The 19,517-nt window shown below is 36.2% G+C and overlaps 1 protein-coding gene across 3 annotated transcripts in view; it reads left to right on the top strand.

The window, feature by feature from the left end:
• The window catches only part of PLS1 (plastin 1), a 123,881-nt gene that overhangs the window by 40,371 nt on the left and 63,993 nt on the right, over window positions 1–19,517 (top strand). The window lies entirely within an intron of this gene.

The following is a 19,517-nucleotide window of genomic DNA, read 5'->3' as shown; positions in this document are numbered from 1 at the left end:
TCCTCTATTTTTAATCCCCTTATTTCTCCTCTTTTCTTTCTTTCCTTCCTTCCAGAGATGGCAGTTGAACCTAGATTTTCCTGACTGAGGTCTATTCTCTGTCTGCACAAAGGAAGGATGTGGTGTATTTGAAGGTCATCTTATATAAAAAGCAGAATCACAAAATAGGAAAACTGGAAGGGAACGCAGGCCAGCCTCCTCTAGACTGACAGCAGTCGTCAAACCTCTACTTTGAAAGCTTTGGTTCAGGAAGAACCTACTCTTTGCCAATGTACCCATTCTATTCTTGGGTAGCTGACAAAGGTTTTCCTGATGTAGAACTGAAATATCCTGTCTTTAATTTTTACTTGCTTAGTTCTTCTGGAGCCAACCAGAAAAATCCTGGTTCTTCTTGACATGATTTTGTTCAGCTGTTTTTTCATGGTCTTTGACTATCACCCCATTTAGTTTTTGGTTTTGATTTTTTTTTTTTGGCAGAGATACTGGAGTGATCTGTCATTTCCTTCTCCAGCTCATTTTACAGACAAGGAAACTGAGGCAAACAGTTTAGTGACTTGCCCAGGATCACACAACTAGTAAATTTCTAAGGCCATATTTAAACTTAGGAAAATGAGTTTTCCTCACTCCGGGTCCTACATTGTAACCATTTCTAGCTGCCTTCTAGATATGGTAGTCCTTCATATTTGGTATCAGCTATCATAGGCTCTCAGAGTTTTCTTTTCATGAGTAAATATCTCAGGATTTTTCAGTTCATACTTGAATGGATGACATAGTTGTAGGAACTTCATTACTATCCTGGTTTTCCTTCTCTGGATGTTGCTTAACTTTTTGTTGTTCTTCCTAAAATGTGACAACAGAAATGTATGCAGTACTAGAACCACCCCATGTGGTATGGCGTGGGCAGAGGATAGACTAACTAACTCTATCACCTCCTTTACTCTTGATGCTGGATCTCAGCGCAGCCTAGGGTTACATTTGTGTTGTGGTTGCCAGGTCACGCTGTTGATTATTTTGATCCAGCAGTCCGTGAAAACACCCTGATCTCTTTCTCATGAACTATCATATAGCCATGCCTTCCCTATCCTGTATTTGTGCACTTCATGTTTTAAAAAATCCAAATATTTACATTGTCTTGTATTGAATTTTATCCTTTTTAGAGTCAGCCCATCGCTGAGCTTATAATTCTCTCACTTTGGCCTCTCAATTCATTGCCTTCCTTGACTATATGTCCACTTTATTTCAGCCATGCGTGCTGTAGATCTCATTACTCCAAACTACTCCCTTTTGTGACCATGAAATATGACATTTCCCTTTAATTATGTTCTTCTTTTTATCATTATCTTTATCTCACCCTGAGTCCTGTTTATTACTACCTCGAGCTTTTTCCTTGTTTCCCCAGCCCATCATTCTGATCTGGCTATCCTTTTCTCCCTTTGTAGTTTTGACCCAATAGATAACTAGTTTAATTATGTTTTGTCATCCAATTTCAATTTCTTCATCCCCTTGTTCAGACAATTCACAGCTTACTGGTCTGTCCAGTTCCCTCTGTTCCATACTCCCCAACCACACTACTCTAGTTGAGACTCTCATTACAACTCACTTGAACTACTGAAATAATGTCCTAGTTAACTGATCTTTCTGCTTCCAGTTTCTCCTCCAGTCTGTCTTTCACCCAGCTGCCAAAGTAAAGAATGATTCTAACTTCAATACTTGAAAATCTTCAGAAAATTCTTCCCTCAGCCTTAGGACAAAATACTGATTTCTTATCAACCTATCTTTCCAGACTTGGTTCCTATTGCGACATCCTTTTACACACTCAACATTCCTGACAATCTGATCTTCCAGTCTCATCATTCATAAACTCACAGAAGTTCAGATGTCGATGAAACTTCAAAGGCCACTTGTTCCTCAAAGGCATTCTGTTTCATTGGCAGAAAGTCCACTTGAACACAAAAGCTAACATTAAATGCCAGATTCATGATCCAAAAAGATGATAACGAGCTAGAATGATGAACTGGATCTAATAAAATTAAACTTAATAGGAGCGTCTGTGAATTCTCAGGCTCCCAGAAATCAGCTTCATAAATATAGGCTGAATGAGGTCTAAGCAGATAACAGTTCATCTATGTTCTTGTGATCAGAAAAAGATTCTGAGCAGTTTTAGTAAACTGTAAGATAATATTGATACATGATAGTCTCCAATTTAATGTTAACCTAAGGCTTTGTTAAGAGAAACACTGGAATGTGACAAAAAAGGATAATATTGCATGTTGGAGGGGATATGGGAAAACTGAGACATGAATGCAGGGAAGGAAGAGTTGTGAACTGATCAAACCATTGTGGAGAACAATTTGGAACTATGCCCAAAGGACTACCTTTGATCCTGCAATATCTCTGCTAGGTTGGTATCCCAAAGATATCAAGAAAAAGGGGATAGGACCTATATGTATAAAAATATTTATAACATCTCTTTGTGGAAGCTAAGAAGAGGAAAATGAAGGCATGTCCATCAATTGAAGACTGGCAAAAACTGTGGTATATGATTATAATGGGTTTTTATTGTGATATCAGAAATGATAAGCAGGATGATTTCAGAAAAATCTGAAAAGGCTTACATGAACTGATGCATAGTAAAATGAACGGAACCAGGAGAATGTTGTACACAGTAACAACAATATTGTTTGATGGAGAATTGTGAATGATTTAGATGGTCTCAGCAATATAATGATTCAGGGCAATCTCAAAGGATTAATGATGAAGGATAGTCTCCACCTCCAAAGAAAGAACTGATATTGTTTTTATACAGACTGAAGCATGCTATTTTTCATTTTTTTCTTTTCTTCAAGTCTTTTGGAAATGTTTTACATGACTATACACATATAATGTATATCTAATTATTTACTATCTCATAAAAGGGAAAGAAAAGAAGAGATAGAATTGGAAACTCAAAACTTTAAATAAAAATGTCAAAAAATTTTTAAAAAGAGAGAGCTAGTATGTCTAGAAAGAGAGAAATAATAATTGAGTCATATTTTCCCCTTGAACTGCGGTGTCCATTTCTGGCTTGCACATTTTCAGAAGGGCATAGGCAAAACAGAAGGTGAGTGGGCTGCCGAAAAGATTCAATAGCATGTCATAGGAAGATTGAAAGAAGCAGCTTAGTCTGCATAAGAGAGAAGACTCAAGGAAGATAGAATTATTGTCTTTTATTTGGAAGTCTATATTGAGGAAGAAGTTTAGATTGATTCTACTCTACACTGAAGAAAAGATAGAACTAGGGACAATGTGTTGGAATTGTGAGCCAGATTTAAGTCGGATACAAAGAAAAATGAGCCAACAGAGATTTGTCAAAGTAGAGTGGACTGGTTTAAGAGGTTGTGGGTCCCCTCCCCATTATGTAAGCACTGTTGGTTTTTAGGTAGAGTTGTGATGATCTCTTACTTGTGACATCATAGAGGAAAATATTTTCTGGCTTCAGCGATGCCTTCTGACTCTTGGAACCTGTGAGAGTTAAGGAGATGAGGAAGGATGATTTTAGTAAAGTGGTTGTGCATAGGGACAAATGAGATGTTTAAATTATTTCTGAGATTTCAAAAAATTTGTGATGGACGCTTTTTGTAATAGAAGAAAACATCATTGTTGATAAGCATTAAGTAAGCTTTAGAAAGTTTTACAAAGATGAAAAGAATGTATTACTTGCTCTCAAGATGCATGCCATTTCACTGTAATGTAGCTCTCTCTGGTTGCTCTCTACCGTATGCTGAAGAATGCTTATTCAGTTTTAAATTTAGGAGGGATTGGTGGCACATAACTCCAAGTCAGGTTATTCTTTTAAAATATTTCTTGTATGTTTACAACGCCCTAAGTACTTCTGAGCAAACAGTACTTTTTACTATTTGTTTATTAACTAAGACATCCCAACCATGGACTGCAATGCATTATTATAAATGACAGATTTTTATGGGGATTTCTAATGATCAAATTAGCCAAGGAGATGTGGGACTTTTTGAAAGTGATGGTTTTGATTTGGGCCCGATTGCTCTGCCTCCAAAATTAAATAGTAATAGATTCATGTAGGAAGGGAGTGAAGAAGGTCTCATCTTTTCTCCATGGATCCATTTGCCATTTTAAATAGTAGATCTGATCATCTTTAAAAAATTTTTCAGTGTTTTATTGATGCTTTTTTTCCATTTAAAAATTACTGTTACTGACAAATGACTCCTTTCCTTCCCTTCTCCTTCCTTTCTCCTTTTCCTTCCTGTGTAATAAAACAAATCATCCCAATGGATATGTCATAATACATAGATATTTCTTACATCTACATTTTACCATCTCTCTGGCATTTCATCAGTTAGCCAACAGAAGTCATAAAAGCCAATACATTAAAGAATAAAATCCTGGATGTGGAGCTGGAAGGGACCTCAGAAGTCATCTAGTCTAACCCTCTCATTCTACAGATGAGGAAACTGAAGCCCAAAGCAATTAAGTGACTTATCTAAAGCTAAGACAGAGGTAGGTTTTGAACTCATGACCTCAGACTCCTGAGCTAATGTTCTTTCTACTTTGGCATCTAAGCATCAGCTTCTGATGTCTTTCAATGTTATTTTCCTTTAAATTATGGCAGTCATTGTGTCTGTCTTGCCCTCCTACTTCTACTTAGCACTATCAATTTATATACCTCTTCCCAAGTTTCTTTGAATTTTTCATATTTTTCTTTCTTTTGGCACAATATTATTGCATTATTTTCATATAACAGAGTTTTATTTAGCCGCCCCCTAGTCAGGGAATAACTGTATTCCTCCTGGTACTTTGCTTCTACAAAAAAGTGATACATACATATACATAGTCACAAATATACTATGTATACATATATATATATATATATATATACATATATATATATATGTGTGTCAGCTTCATGTTGGGCAAGCATGTTTTCTATGGCTTCATTCAAGTAAGAATATTTAACAACACTCTTGGATTCTGTGAAAATTCTCATTAGCCATCCCTTTGACTTTTCTTTTAATTTGCCAGTCAACCCCTCTCGTCTGTAGTTTGTAGGTTACATTCTCAGCCATTAAAAAGAAAAAAAAACCCAATTCTGGGATACTTTCCCATTTTTAATGGTCTTTCAAAGATCACTAATCATGGTTCATCAGCCATATTGTTCAGTTCTTTCAGTATGCTGGAACATAGTTCATCTGGATCCATTGACTTGTATTCAAACAAGATAGCAAGGTTCTTTCTCACCACTTTCCTATTTATTTTCATTTTCAACTTCCTGTTAGCCATTTTTCCTTGTTCTTCAGAACAAAAATCATTCTCTTTGACAGAACTTATAATTTATCTATATAAATATTATATGTGATGTCATATGCTTTCATTTCTTCCTGTGTTTTTATGGTTATAGCTCTGCTGTAAGATAGAAATGGAGGTTATTGGAGATATATTAAGGCAATATCATTAAAAGTCTGATCATAAGTCCTCAGCTGTCAAAATGTTACTTATTAAAACTATCCATCAAACAGATATTTTATTCCTGGTGGTCTAGTATAATCCTAGAAACATTTGGGGGTCACTTTCCCCCCAAGATTAGTTTATCAAATAATCAAAAAGACATTTCACAGGACATTGAATGTCCATAAATGATTTACTTAGTTTTGTGTTCCCAGAAGTTTCCAGCTGCCCTTGAGCCACTCCATCACTTCCCCCATTTTTACTTCTACTTTGACCAGAAGTCAACTAGAGAGGCAACCTGAACACTAGCCTTGGAAGTCAGAGGATGTGGGTTCAGGTCTTATCTGTTACTGTGTGACCTTGGACCATTCCACCTTTCACATAGTAAGCACTCAATAAATATTTATTGAATTGAATTAAATTTGTGGGACTTAGTTTCTTGATCTTTGAAATGGGGGTGTTAGACCAGAGAGCCTCAAAGTTCAAATGCTTGAAATGCTAAATCCTAATATCTTTGATATATGTGTTAGGGACTTTAATCTTAGCACCTGAAGCTTTGTGTTATTTGAATGTGAAATTTTCTGCCTTGAATTTCAGTATCCTCTTACTCCTACTTTCTAGAGAGCAAAAAGAACTTTCTTCTGTTTCTTAAAATGTGAATACTTCACAGATAAAAGAGTCCATTAGGGGGAATACCTTTACAAAAGAGAAGTCTACTGAACAAAGCCTTATCCGGGTAACTGGCCCATAGCAGTAGTGTTTTGTTGAATTTAGTGAATAATTTTCTTTTGAGCAATAATGTGCTCTCTGATCACTGGTCCTATAACAGTCATTCTGTATGAAGTAATTGCACGTTGTTTGAACACCCTCAGGGGAAAAGAGAGAGGAAAGTAGAACTGACCTCTGGCCATAAAGGAATAATTACCTGTAATCTCAAAGAGGTCAGTTATTCCACCCCTGAAAAAAAATTGAACCTGCCTCAATTACAAATCATTCAATATACCAACCTAATCACAGGAAAAGATGTGGGAATTTGGAGCAAGAAAAGGGAGAGATTGCAGTGTGTATAATCTTTTCTACTTTTCCTTAATGGGTTTAAACATTTCTTTCCACTTTCTAATTCATTACAAAGTCTGAATGTCAGCACCTCCTTTATCTCCAGTTCCTGCTTTGTGGGAACAAGATTTCAAAAAGTGGTGACGGAGCTTCATGACAACCAAACCCCACTTATTCTAAAACCATTTGTTGTACACTAGGCTCTAGAGGTAATGAAAAAGAAGACATTGTTCTTGTCCCAGGGAGTTAAAAGTCTAGACAAAAGGCTAATGTAAAAGAACCAGGAATATTTTATGAATAAATTGAAAAGGATAAAAAGGACCAGCCTTACATATAGGCTAACTAACATGGCCATAGTGATTTCAGGAGTGCTGAGAAAGTCACCGTCAGTCCTCCTCCCTTGCTTGCTCATGGACGATTGGAATTTTGCAGTGAGAAATTCATTCTTTTTACTTAATAATACCTTTAAAAAAAAATCCAACACTTTTTTCCCCAAGGAAAAAGTAACATTAAGCCTTAAGTAATCATATAATCCTTTCATAAGTGGGAGTGGGGTAGGAAGGGAAGAGAGACTCTGAACATACTGGCCCTGGGGTGCTAATAGAAATGGGAAAAGAGGTACAGTCTCCATAATTTGGGAAAGATCAGCCCTCAGATAATAAATAAATATACAAGTGTTTGAGAATTTGGAGGAATAAGTGATTGCATTGGGGAGGAGTTGACATCATGAAACATGGAAAATTTTTTTTTTTGATTTTTTTTATTTTTTTTAAATAATAACTTTATTTTCAAAATATAAGCAAAGATAGTTTTCAGCATTCACCCTTGCAAAATCTTGTGTGTTCCAAAATTTTCTCCCTTTCTTCTTCCTCCCCTAGACAGCAAGTTATCCGATATATGTTAAATATATATAATTCTTCTGTACATATATCCCACATTTATCATGCTGCACAAGAAAAATCAGATCAAAAAGGAAAAAAAAGAGAAAAAAACCAAAAAGCAAACAACAACAATAATAGGTGAAAATACTCTGTTGTGATCCATATTTAGTTCCCACAGTCCTCTCTCTAGATCTAGATAGCGCTGTCCATCACAAGTCAATTGGAATTGGTCTGAAACACCTCATTGCTGAAAAGAGCCATGTCCATCAGAAATGATCATTGCATAATCTACTCATTTCATTTATCATCTCTTCATGTAAATCTCTCCAAGCCTTTCTGAAATCATCCTGCTGATCATTTCTTATAGAACAATAATATTTATCGAAAATTTAAGTGAAGTAGACATGGAATAATGGAGAGAAAGGAGGCAGCAATTCTAAGCTAGACAAAAGGTATAAAGGGATCAGTGGGAGACGAGCTTAGAAAGATCAAGGAAGTCTATCAGCAAGGAAGTTTGAATACATGCTAGAGGAAACTCTTATGATCCATAGATAATGGAGACATACTGTAGATAGTTGAGCAATGATATGATACGGTGAAAATAATGTCAGAACTAGACTGGAGTGTTACCTTTCTATAAGAGGGATTTCTTCTAAAAGAAATTGAATGCAGTAAGAATAGGAGGCCATTAATTTGGTCTTTGACTATCTATAATTTCAAATCATATGGTGTTTATTAGCAATCTGAATTGTTAATATTAACTAATTATTAATTACTTATAATTAACATGTAATAACTACTATTAGTAGTTGATTTTGATTCAAATGCATCACCTCTTGTTCCTCTTCCTTTCCCTCCTATCCAATCCATTCCCTATGGTCTGCCAACCATATAAAAGGCAACAAACCTTACAGCAAAAACATTGAATTATGACATAAAAGAAGGAAAGGGATTTTAGTAAAAAGCATTCTCTGCACCTATACACAAATAAGAACAATCCCCTATACCTAGAAGGAAATTATAATTTAATCTCTCTAATTCCCCCACATTATGGGAAGACACATTCAGTTGTGACCTTATGGGAGATCTCAGTATTAATGTTCTTCCTTCAATTTTGGACCAAACCAATGGTATCTCAGGGTGTAGTGCCTTCTGCCTCTTAGAATTTCTTTCTTGGGTATCTCTTAATGCAGGCTGAAAATTGGCAAAAATTTCACTTTGGTTCCAGAATCATCAGAATCCAGCTACAATTCCTGATTTTTTGGGAACAAGCACGACTACTTAATTTCATCTGATCCTCTTCACTCTCCCTTTCCAGGGATAGCCCCACTGCTTGTGATTTTTACATATGTCTATACCACTTCTGTGTAACCACCTCTAGCTGTCCAACTCCAAATCTCCTCCCTTGTCCAGAACTCCCCACCAATCAGTCCTGATTTAATTTTATTACCAGCTTCAGCCAGGCTATGATTTGTGGAAGATGCAGCTCTGAATATTTCTCCTGATAAAGAATTTTTCTTTTGGCCTAGAGGGTTAAGAGAAGAGAATCCTTAAGATTACATACACCACACAAAATATATTACTCTAAATAACAACAGTAATATAACATAGTGGTAATTGCTATGTGAAAGCTACCATGTAAGGGGCTGGAGGAGATATAAAGATAAATAATATGGGATCTGACCTAAAAGAATTTCCAATTTAAGTTATTTGTTGAGGCATAAGCCATTAATACAAGATAATCATTAAGTATAAAGGAGAAATACAAATAAAGTTCAATTCGGTTTTAAGGTAGAATCTGGACTCAAATCATGTTAAATCAACCTTTGTCCCACTTTTATAGTGACTTTGTCCTCTACCATTTTATGTTTTCTGTAAATCTCATTGCCTATGTGTGTGTATTTGTGCATATGTTTGAGTATTTTCAGTGACTTGTGGTGTTTTTTTTCTCTTGCCCTCTCTTTCCTAAGTCAGATCTCAATAATGTTCAATCTCTTCTCTACTTTCCTTCATTCTCTTTTTTGTATAGTTGAAATTCTAACTTGTTCACTTTTGTGAAAGCTTAAAGAGAGAAAACTGGCAAATGAGGAGGAAGGGAGGTGATACTTAAATGCCAGGAGTCATCATCCAAATGAGAATTAGGAGGTACTGGAGGTAGACTTGGGGAGGAGAAAATTTTACTTTTTAAAATCAGTCATGGAATCTTTGTAAAAACTGCGATATTAGGATAGCTCATTCATATAATTAATAAACTGAGGAATGGATATCATGAGAACTAGTGTCACTTTCTGCTTGTTTCATTATTTTTAAGGCATATTTTCCTGGTGTATACCAGGAAAAGCAATTTTATTTGTACTGATGCCATACTTTTTAATATCATTAGAAAACATTTGCAATTTCTTTCTGTCCCATAGAATTTTCTGATAGATGAATAGACTCATCTTTGACAAATAAACCTCTATATCTCAGTTCCCTTTCTGTAAGAGGAAGAAGTAAATTAGATGATTTCTGAGGTCCATTTGGTATCTAACATTCTATGATTCTATACATTTTCAGTTGCCATTCAGAACTGCTTCTTTCATTCCAAAAAATTGCAAAATCTCAGAATTGAAAGAGAACTCGGAGGCTAGATAGTCCAACTCAGACCTAAAGAATTTCTTCTACACAGGTAGTTAGATTGCACCATGGGTAAGGACACTGGCCCTAGAGTCCGGAGGACCTGAGTTCAAAATTTGCTCTCAGGCACTTACTAGCTATGTGACCCTGCCTAAGTCATTTAATCCTAATTGCCTCTCTCTGGAAAAAAAAAAAATAATCATTCCCTCTACAATAGATGATGAGTGACCCTGTGAAAAATTTTGAAGCCCTCCAGTGAGGAGTAATCCTTTCTTAGCCTATTTTACTTTTGGATGGATTGGATCAGTGGGAAATTTTACTTTATATCATATCTAAATTTTTGCAACCTGCTGCTTCTTGGAACCATTAGAATAATTTTAATCCCTCTTCCAAATGAGTGCCATTCAGCCCCTCAAATCATAGCCTTCTTAAACCTTCTCTTTTAGGGACTAAACATCCCTAGATTGTTCTTTTAGGATTCCTGTCCTGGAACAGCTAGGATGGTAATCTCAGGGTCCAGAAAGCCTCTGTAAATTAGGATCAAACCCCTTTCCTGGGAAGGAATATTGGCCCTCGATCGAGCCCATCAGCTCTGAACTGTCTGTGGGATCCAACTCATACAGTCCTGTGTATTCTTCTTACTTTTACTTTTTTCTCACTTCTCTCTAGAAGTTCAGAAGTTTTTAACAGGGTGAAAACAGCCTTGTACTTTTTCAAAATTAAATTGAAGAGACTGTATTACACACAACGCAGCTGTAAAGACCTCATTAAAGCACTGTGTGAAGTCCCGTGAGTTCAGGCAAGATTATGACTTTTCCTTGCACGACATTCCGGGCAAAAAGTCCATGGCACCCTGAGATACTGCCCCTATGGCTGTGTGTCATTTACATTTTATCCTCTTGAATGTTTTTATAGTTACGAAACCACACCCATCCTGAAGCTTGGCCTTTCCACTGAGACCAAGTTCTTTTGTGATAAAATCTACAGTAGTAGGCAGAATACTTCTCAGTGTGGACTTGCCACTTTCTTGTAGTTCAGACTTTGGCATAGGATTATTGAGAAGTTTGACCATATTGAACTTGAAATCTCCTGGACTAGGATCTACTTTCAGGGGACAGAACCAGTGTAACCAGGTATGTCGAATTTACTTTTATTTTGAGCACAAAAGTAACCTTGGTCACCGTGGTTATTACTGACCACTTGTTCCATTCAGGGTATGTTTGCTTTCCAAGGTGCTCGTGGTGTGTGTCCTGAATGATTAACAGAATTTTGTTGGGTGGGGGCACAGGATTTACAAATCTCCTTTTCTTTTCCTATCCTCAAATGACTTTTTCCCCTTCTCTTAATTATGGGTTCTCTCTAATAATTATTAGAGAGATAATAAATCTCTAAATAACTAATAAAATCTCTCTAATAATTATTAAAAAACAATTATGGTAATAGAAGGCTTTGTTCAGGCTTATGTAGCCACAAGTGTATAAGACTAGATTTCAACTTTTTCCTCTCTTAAAGGGTATTGATAGGAAGCTATAAAAGCAATAAATAGAATATGCTTTTAAAACTGGCCATTGGTGCTACCTACTACTTTTTAATTTTGACATTTTCTGTGGAAGAAAGCACTTACTCCACACCCAAGATTTTACCTTGATTGGCTGTGAGTCCCTCTGATCCAGGGATCTAAGGGTGAAAGGCATCAAATGGTCCTATGGTTAAAAACATAGCGCTGATAGCAGAGGCAACAAAAACCAGACTGTGGCCGAGCATCCTCAGGAAGGGGGATTTACACTCAACACAACATCTATCCCTTCTGATTAGCCTTGCTTTTCTGCATTCTAAAAATGAATTAAAACACAAAGGGAGTTATCTCCCTGCTCTGAAGATATTTTAACTCCCAGGAAAGACCAGTAAATTTCAGAAGTGACAGAGGGGCTTTCCAACATTAGCTTCCTGTAAAGTACCTTCTTTTGTAGGGTCATATTTACTGGCTGATTATTACCTTGCATAGTCCTTAAAGGAGACAGATTAATTCCAGTGCTTTTCAAACGAAAGCTGAAAATGGGCAGTTTGCTGTGCATGTAAGACTGAGAAGCTCTTGAATGATGCATGTTAAGGAAACTTTGATATCGATACCACCGATGAATTTGCATAGCTCTTACTGCCAAAGTACAAAAACTGACTTGAGTTTTCTTAAAGCAGTGGTAGCTTCAAGAAAGTTAAATATATCTTTGCAGCAACATTCATAAGCATGTTGTCTGCTCAGCTTTGAGAACTGTCCAACTGCTTGTGGATGAATTGTTTTGTTTTTAAAACATCAGAGAAATGAGAATTATTCTGTAAGTGAACCTAGGTTTGGCTGTGCTTTAAGTGAAAGCACAATTCAGAACTAATTACTTCTGGACTGGGAGTGCCAAGGGAAAAAAAGTCTTGCAGCATTTAAACACACACACACACACACACACACACACACACACACACACACACTTCACTGCAGCTTTTTTAGAAAACACAATCTCCTTTCCCCTTTCTCATATTAGACTCTTAGTACCTTGGCTCCATTTCTTTCAGCCAGTTGTTTTTATAATGAACCAGTCAACTGTTCAATTGTGTTCTTTGAGAGGAGGGGGATAACATTCCTTAATGTTCCCTAGTTTAGATCAGCTTACTACCCAAAGCATGATATTTGATTACCCTTATTATGTTACTTCGGGTGGCTACAAATGTTACTAATGGCCAGAGAGAGTTATAGAGACATTTTAAAAAAATCCACTTCCATTATGACCTCCGCTCAGTGCAGTAAACGGGCTAACCCTGAAGGACCACCGGGAATTTAAGATGATGGAGAAGGGGAAACTGACCCCTCTTGGATACAGTTCCCCAACACTCCAAAGCAATTCTCTGCTACACGCCCGACTGCCTATTTTTTCTAAGTGTACTTTAGGGTGTTGATTTTAATCTCCAGAACATAGTATGGTGACGGAGGGACCCGGTTACCTTAGAGATCCTTTCCCCGCTATGGAGTCTGCTGGCTCTAGCACTATTGGCCATTTTGGGTATCTTCAGGCTCATTGTAAAGTATGTAAAGCGTGGGTATCTTAATTAGTTTCTAGATTAAGAAAAGGATGAGTTTTCAGTTTTCTTTACTCTCTTCACTTATCCCTGCCCTCTTTGCCCCATGCCCAGTTTTGTAGGAACTCAAGCCATTGGAAATCTATTTATATGGCATTGGAAGACTTCCCCCCCACCCACTAAAAGAGTTGTAGATGTATACTTTTCTTTCTTCAGCATCCAACAGATAAAATGTTGTATCCTGTAGGAAAAAAAACCCCAAACCAGAATGTTTACAATCTTTTTTTTTCCCCTGTGGAATATTAAAAATGCTATTTCCTCTCCTTGACAGGTAAAAAACTGGTTTGCTTCTAGTCTTCAGAAGAGAATATTGTTTCCTTAGCCAATCATTCTATTTGGGAACTATGGTCTAGAGGAAAAGGTACTGACCCAGATCAAATGAGATAATATTTGTAAAGTGCTTCACATGGTGTTTGGCACATAGTAGGTGCTATAAAAATACTTATTTTCTCTCCTTTTCTTTTTCCTTCCCAGAAGTGACGTCAAAAGCCCTGCCTTTGAATCTAAATTTTATAGATGATTACCTTTGTGACTTTGGGAAACTGATTTCTTCTTGCTGTTTCTAGGTTTCCTCATCTATAAAATGAGGAAGTTGGATTTGATAATCAATAGTGTCTGTCCCTTTCAACTCTAAAGCCTTCAAAATGTGCTTAAGAAAATGGACCTTACATGTGTTCAAATCCTGAATTTGTTGTTAGAGGACCCGAGTTCAAGTTGCAGCTCTGCTACATACTATTTGTGTGACCCTTATCCTTAGTGGACCTCTTTTTCCTTATCTGTAAAGTGAAAGGATTCAATTAGAAGACCTCTCACCTCTCCAACTCTAACCCTATACTCCTGGATATTCTACTTTATGACAGCATAAAAACTAAAGAACAAGAGATTTTAAACAAATATAAAATGTTTTTCTCATCAGTCAGTCATACCTACTTTAGCATCTTTCTTTGTTCCTCATGTGTGGATTCAACCAATTCAAATTTTTAAAAAATCAAGCTCATTGGAATCGTGGGATTATGATTTTATATCTAGAATGAGGAGATGGAAGGCCCAGAGTGCTGAGAGAGTTCCCTAGTTTACATAAATGGAAAGGAATTCAATAGGGCTTTAATATACTAGTAAGAGGATTTAAATTTTTTTTAAAATTGGATTTAACTATGAGATTTGAACCCAGGCTTTCTTGACACTGAGGCCAATTCTGTCTAGTATGCTCCATTGCTATTCTGTCAGAGGATTTAAATATGGGATATATATATATATATATATATATAATATGTATATATATATATGTATATATACACATACACACATATATATGAAATGTATATTTATTCTTTTATTATTCAGTCATGTCCAACTCTTTGTGACTTCATTTGGAGTTTTCTTGGCTGAGATACTGATGTGATTTGCTATTTCCTTCTCTAGCTGAATAAAGTGAAGCAAATAGGGTTAGGTGACTTGTCCAGGTTCAGACAGCTATCAAGTGTCTGAAGCTGGATTTGAATTCAGGTCTTCCTAACTCCATGCCCAGCACTGTATCCATTGTGCCACTTAGCTGACTTGTTTTGTCCTTAAATATTTCCAAATTATGTTCTCTTGGAACACAGGGAAGGCTGATACCACATTGTAGGATCCCTAGAGAGTAGGGATATGATAGTTATAATGTACTTATTGTATTTATTGTACTTAGTATCATAAGATAGTAAATTTAGACCTGGAAGAAGACTTCTAGTTTTTTAGGTCATCTCCATCATTTTTTAGCTGAGGCTCTTAAAAAAAAAAAGCTAAGTAACTTGCCCCAAATCACAAAAATAATATAGAATTTGTGTTAATGAATTGTGTCAAGACCCTAAAAACATATGTATATGTATATATATTTACATATTACTCAGTTTTCATTGAAATTTGAAATGTTACATCAGCAGTCTGATTTAGTATTCTAGAAATTGCTATGCCAGCATTCACCAGAGCATAATTATTCATATTTTATTTCAGCCTGCATTAATGGTACCAGTTTTTTGATTTGCATAGTTTTTTTTAATAAGGTGTAAGAATATATAAAGTTGCAGAATTATAAATGAAGAATATTAGAGATGGAGGGGATCTGAAAGATGATCCTTGATCCCAGCTCCCTCATTTGATGAGTAGGTGGAGGCCATTATGAACAAATGAACTTGGCCAATTTTCCAATTATCTAATGACTAAGTTACATAGTGGGAATGATTTTTGAAAAAGAAGACTAGCCAAATGTATAAATGTGAATGAATGCCCTTCCTTTCAAAGTAGTACTGTATGGAGGTTATACACATGCTAGTGATGCTGCCATTATTTAAAATACTTTGGGAATTCTTTGGGGGATGAAGTGCAGGAGAAAGCTGCTCTTTAGAGTCAGAGAAGCTTTGGCTCTGCCATCTATTAACTGTGCCCTCTTGGGTGACATTTTTTGAGTCTTGTCCCTCTCCTATATATTGGCTATGTGAGTAAGGATTAGTCGACTGAACCCCTCTTTGGATACTGTTTCCTCATTTGTAAAATGAGGGTATTAGACTTTATGATTTTTAAAATAGCTTTTTATTTTTCCTAATACATGCAAAACCTTCATAATAAATAGTCCAATATAGGTTAAATATGTGTAGTTCTTTTAAACATATTTCCATATTTGTCATGCTGTGCAAGGAAAATCAAATCAAAAAGGAAAAAAAAACATGAGAAAGGAAAAAAAAGATAAGCAAAATAATAACCAAAACAAAAAAGATGAAAATACTATGTTGTAATCCACATTCAGTCCCCATGATCATCTCTCTGGATATGGATGGCTCTTTCCATCACAAGTCTATTGGAATTGCCCCAAATCATCTCATTGTTGAAAAGAGCCAAGTCCCTCACAATTGATCATTACAATCTTATTGTTGCTATGTACCATGTTCTCTAGGTTCTACTTATTCATTTAACGTAAATTCATGTAAGTTTTTCTGTAGCCTTCATGATTTCTAAAGTCCTGTTTTGTTCTAAATAGAAGATCCATGCTTGCAGAATTTGTAGTGCCATCTTTTCTACTATTCTTTTTTTCTCCTTTCCTTTTTGGTTTGGATGATGCCATTGAGGTAGGAAACTCAAGGATGCTCCTTCTGCTCATGCAGAGAAGCAACTATTGTTATGGTCTTAGAAAGTTGCCTGGGACACTGAGAAGTTAATGAATGTAGCCAGGTCATATAGCTAAGTGTATGACAGTCACAGCACTTGTATCAGTACAAAATCATTGAAAACTAAGTCTGGTCAATAAGGTAATCATCAAGTTGGGAATACCATTTTTAGGAATGAGTCAGTAGTGATATGTGCTTACAGGTATTGTTGTGTCCCCCATATGATGATAATAATAGCTAATAATAGTCAGCATTTAAACAATGTTTTTAATGGTCACAGAGCACTTCTTGGTAACTCATTTGATCCTATCGGGGAGATACTGTTGTGTACTGATTTCTAGAGCCCCCCAGCTGGGGTGACAAAATGTACTGTTGCTTTCTAGAGCCCCCACACTGGGGTGATTAAAATATCCTGCTTTCTAGAGCTCCCACACTGGGGTGATTAAAATATACCTTTCTAGTGGAGAAGTGATGAGGTGGGACTCCTGAAGATGGTGGAAAAATGTCACCCCAACTTGGGAGCTCTAGAAAGCAGGACACAACAAGGTACTATTATCATCCCCATTTTATAGATGAGGAAAGGGAAACCTAGAAAGGTTAAGTGCTTTGTCACACTGAGAGGAAGTGGCTGAGGTAGGATTCAAACTCCTGTCTTTGTGACTCAAATTCATAGCTCTAATCATTGTGATTTCCAACTGACTAGCAGCCTCATACAACAATCTATATACAGAGTACATTCAATTAATGTTGGCGAGCGAACTGACACATTCTTTAATTAAAATATTGAAGAATTCTGTTTGTTGCTTTCATCTTTGTTCTTGGGAAATTAATTTACCAAAATGTTCTTGAGTGACATTTTTTCTAAGCCAGAAGCCAGAAAAAAAATTAAGCTACTTTTAATTATGTAAATGTAAACTTTTCTCTCCACATTGAAGTTCCTCTTCCAACCTGTTGCCTACACCTCCAGTGTGTTTTCTATTATCTGGGACATTTTGTATCTTGTTATCCTTAGTACTGGCACTACCAGTCTTGCAAACTTTATTTCTGAATCTTTGATTAATATTTACTGGATTCTTCAAATTTTAGTCTTAATTTTTAGTTACTCATGATAAAGTGTTATTTGTGAGTATCTGTATCTTTAAAAATTCATTGCTCAATTTCTCTTCAATATAACATACTGATTTCTTAAAACAGAACAGGACAGTTTGCTTACCTTGGAATTTGAAAAAAATTTCTTCACTGTAGATTATTTGTAAACTTGCATGTTGAGTCATCTCATTTCGTGTTCTCAAGCATTATGAGAGATTGGATTTCTTGATCCCTCATAGATGGGGCTCAAATCTCAACCTTGAATATCTTCTGGGAAGGTGATTCCTTGGCTACCTTGGCAACTTGCTTGGTGACCTCATTGCTTGAGGATATAAAGTTCATCCTACTTTGCCATAGAATCTTAATAAGGACATGTGTGTTCAGGCTTTATCTTGGTAGCTTTTCTTTCTTATCCTTTTGTTCTTTACTAACATGAATAATTAATGTCTAGTTCCCTCATTTTTTTTCTTTTCAGATTTTAAGGTCACTCATCAAGTGTATTATAATTTAATGTGAAATATACAATATAATTTTAATTATTTTCACCCTGACCTGGAATAATTATCATCTTTTAGAAAGAATATAAGATCTTTACTGTATCTCCTGAGCATTAAATTAAACTCATACTAAATGAAATAAAAATAACAGAAAAAGAAAGGGGATAGAAGATATGCTTAGCCAATTGAATTTGTTTTAAAATGTTTGAAGTAAAATGAAAAATTTCAACAACTAGACAATCATGTAGTTTCACACTCTCTCTCAATTTAGTTGCTTGAAATCCCTAGAGGCCAAGCCTGAGAATAAACCTCAAATAGAAGAGTTGGATTTAATCCAGTCCTAATTTTGGAATCACTTCTTGACTAAGCCTGTAATCAATTAAATTCCCCAGAGGTGCAAAGATGAAAAAGTGACATTACTTTTGCAGGAAGAATGGATGATTAGATCTTCTGGGCAATCTGCTCACCATTCCTCCTGCCATCAATCAGTTAGCCATGATCATTAAGTCTTTACTATATAAGTATCTATGCTAAGTATTAGGGACACAAAGAAAGGTTCCTGCTCTCAAAGAGTTCACATTCTAATGGGAGAAACAAAAAATTGTACATAACAGAAATAAAGAGGACAAAATGGAAGGTCGGAGGGAAAGTCCTAGTAATGCCATTGTTGTTCAGTCATATCCAATTCTTCATGATTCCATTTGGGATTTTCTTGGCAAAGATACTAATTTGTCATTTTGTCCTCTAGTTCATTTTTCAAATGGAGTGAAATGACTTGCTTGCTCAGAATCACATAGCTGAGGCTGGATTTGAACTCAAGAAGATGAGTCTTTTAAGCTGGGAACTCTACTGCAGGACCCAGCTGCCTTTGGCAGTTGGGTAAGTATGAAGACAGGTCCCCTTCAGAATGATTTGAGTTGAGTCTTGAAGGAAGTCATCATCCCTGATTGGAATCTTGGATGGTCCTCTGAGATCTTGGGCTCTTTTTGCCTCATCTTGCCTAGAAACAGGTATCCAAGATCTTCTAGATCATCTTCATATCTGGCAGCTTCTTCCCCTCAGCTGTCTCTTCATCCTGGCTGCCTTTTTATGCTTTGTCTTCCTTAGAAAGTATACTCCTTTTTGTGTTTTGTCTTCCTTAGAAAGGGATTTGTAAATGTAGAATACACACACTCAAAAAAAAATCCTATTTTTATAGAAATTATGTGCAGCCACTCCTATAGGATGAGTGTTGAAGGGCTATCCTTTGCATTAGGGGTGGAATAAAGAAAAAGGAAGAGCATTTAAAGTAGAAATGGTAGAGTTTGTTGTTGGGTTGAAAACTTGACAATAGGGATTCTCCTACTTGTTTGTATTTTTATGCCCAGGGCTTAGTGTAGTGCCTGGCATGCAGTAAGCACTTAATAAATGCTACTTTTACCTATTTAGCCCTACTAGGGGAATTACTTAGACTTGAGTCCGGAAGTGAGAAAGAAGAAAGACTCAAAGTAAGCTCTGAGGTGTTTTGATTTGGAGCAAGTATGAGGTTAGTTGGGCTATCAGTGGAAATTGGAAAGCTGGGAGGAAGTGAGTCTGAGCAAGTTTGTGAAGAAAAGGATGCCCTTGTATTCCAGCAATGGTTTATACTACGTGTGGTGTGTGTGTGTAAAAAAGGT

This window comes from Sarcophilus harrisii, chromosome 3, assembly GCF_902635505.1.
Source record: "Sarcophilus harrisii chromosome 3, mSarHar1.11, whole genome shotgun sequence".
Taxonomy (NCBI): Eukaryota; Metazoa; Chordata; class Mammalia; order Dasyuromorphia; family Dasyuridae; genus Sarcophilus; species Sarcophilus harrisii.
Note: the sequence above shows the minus strand (reverse complement) of the source record. Positions and strands in the feature narration are given on the sequence as shown.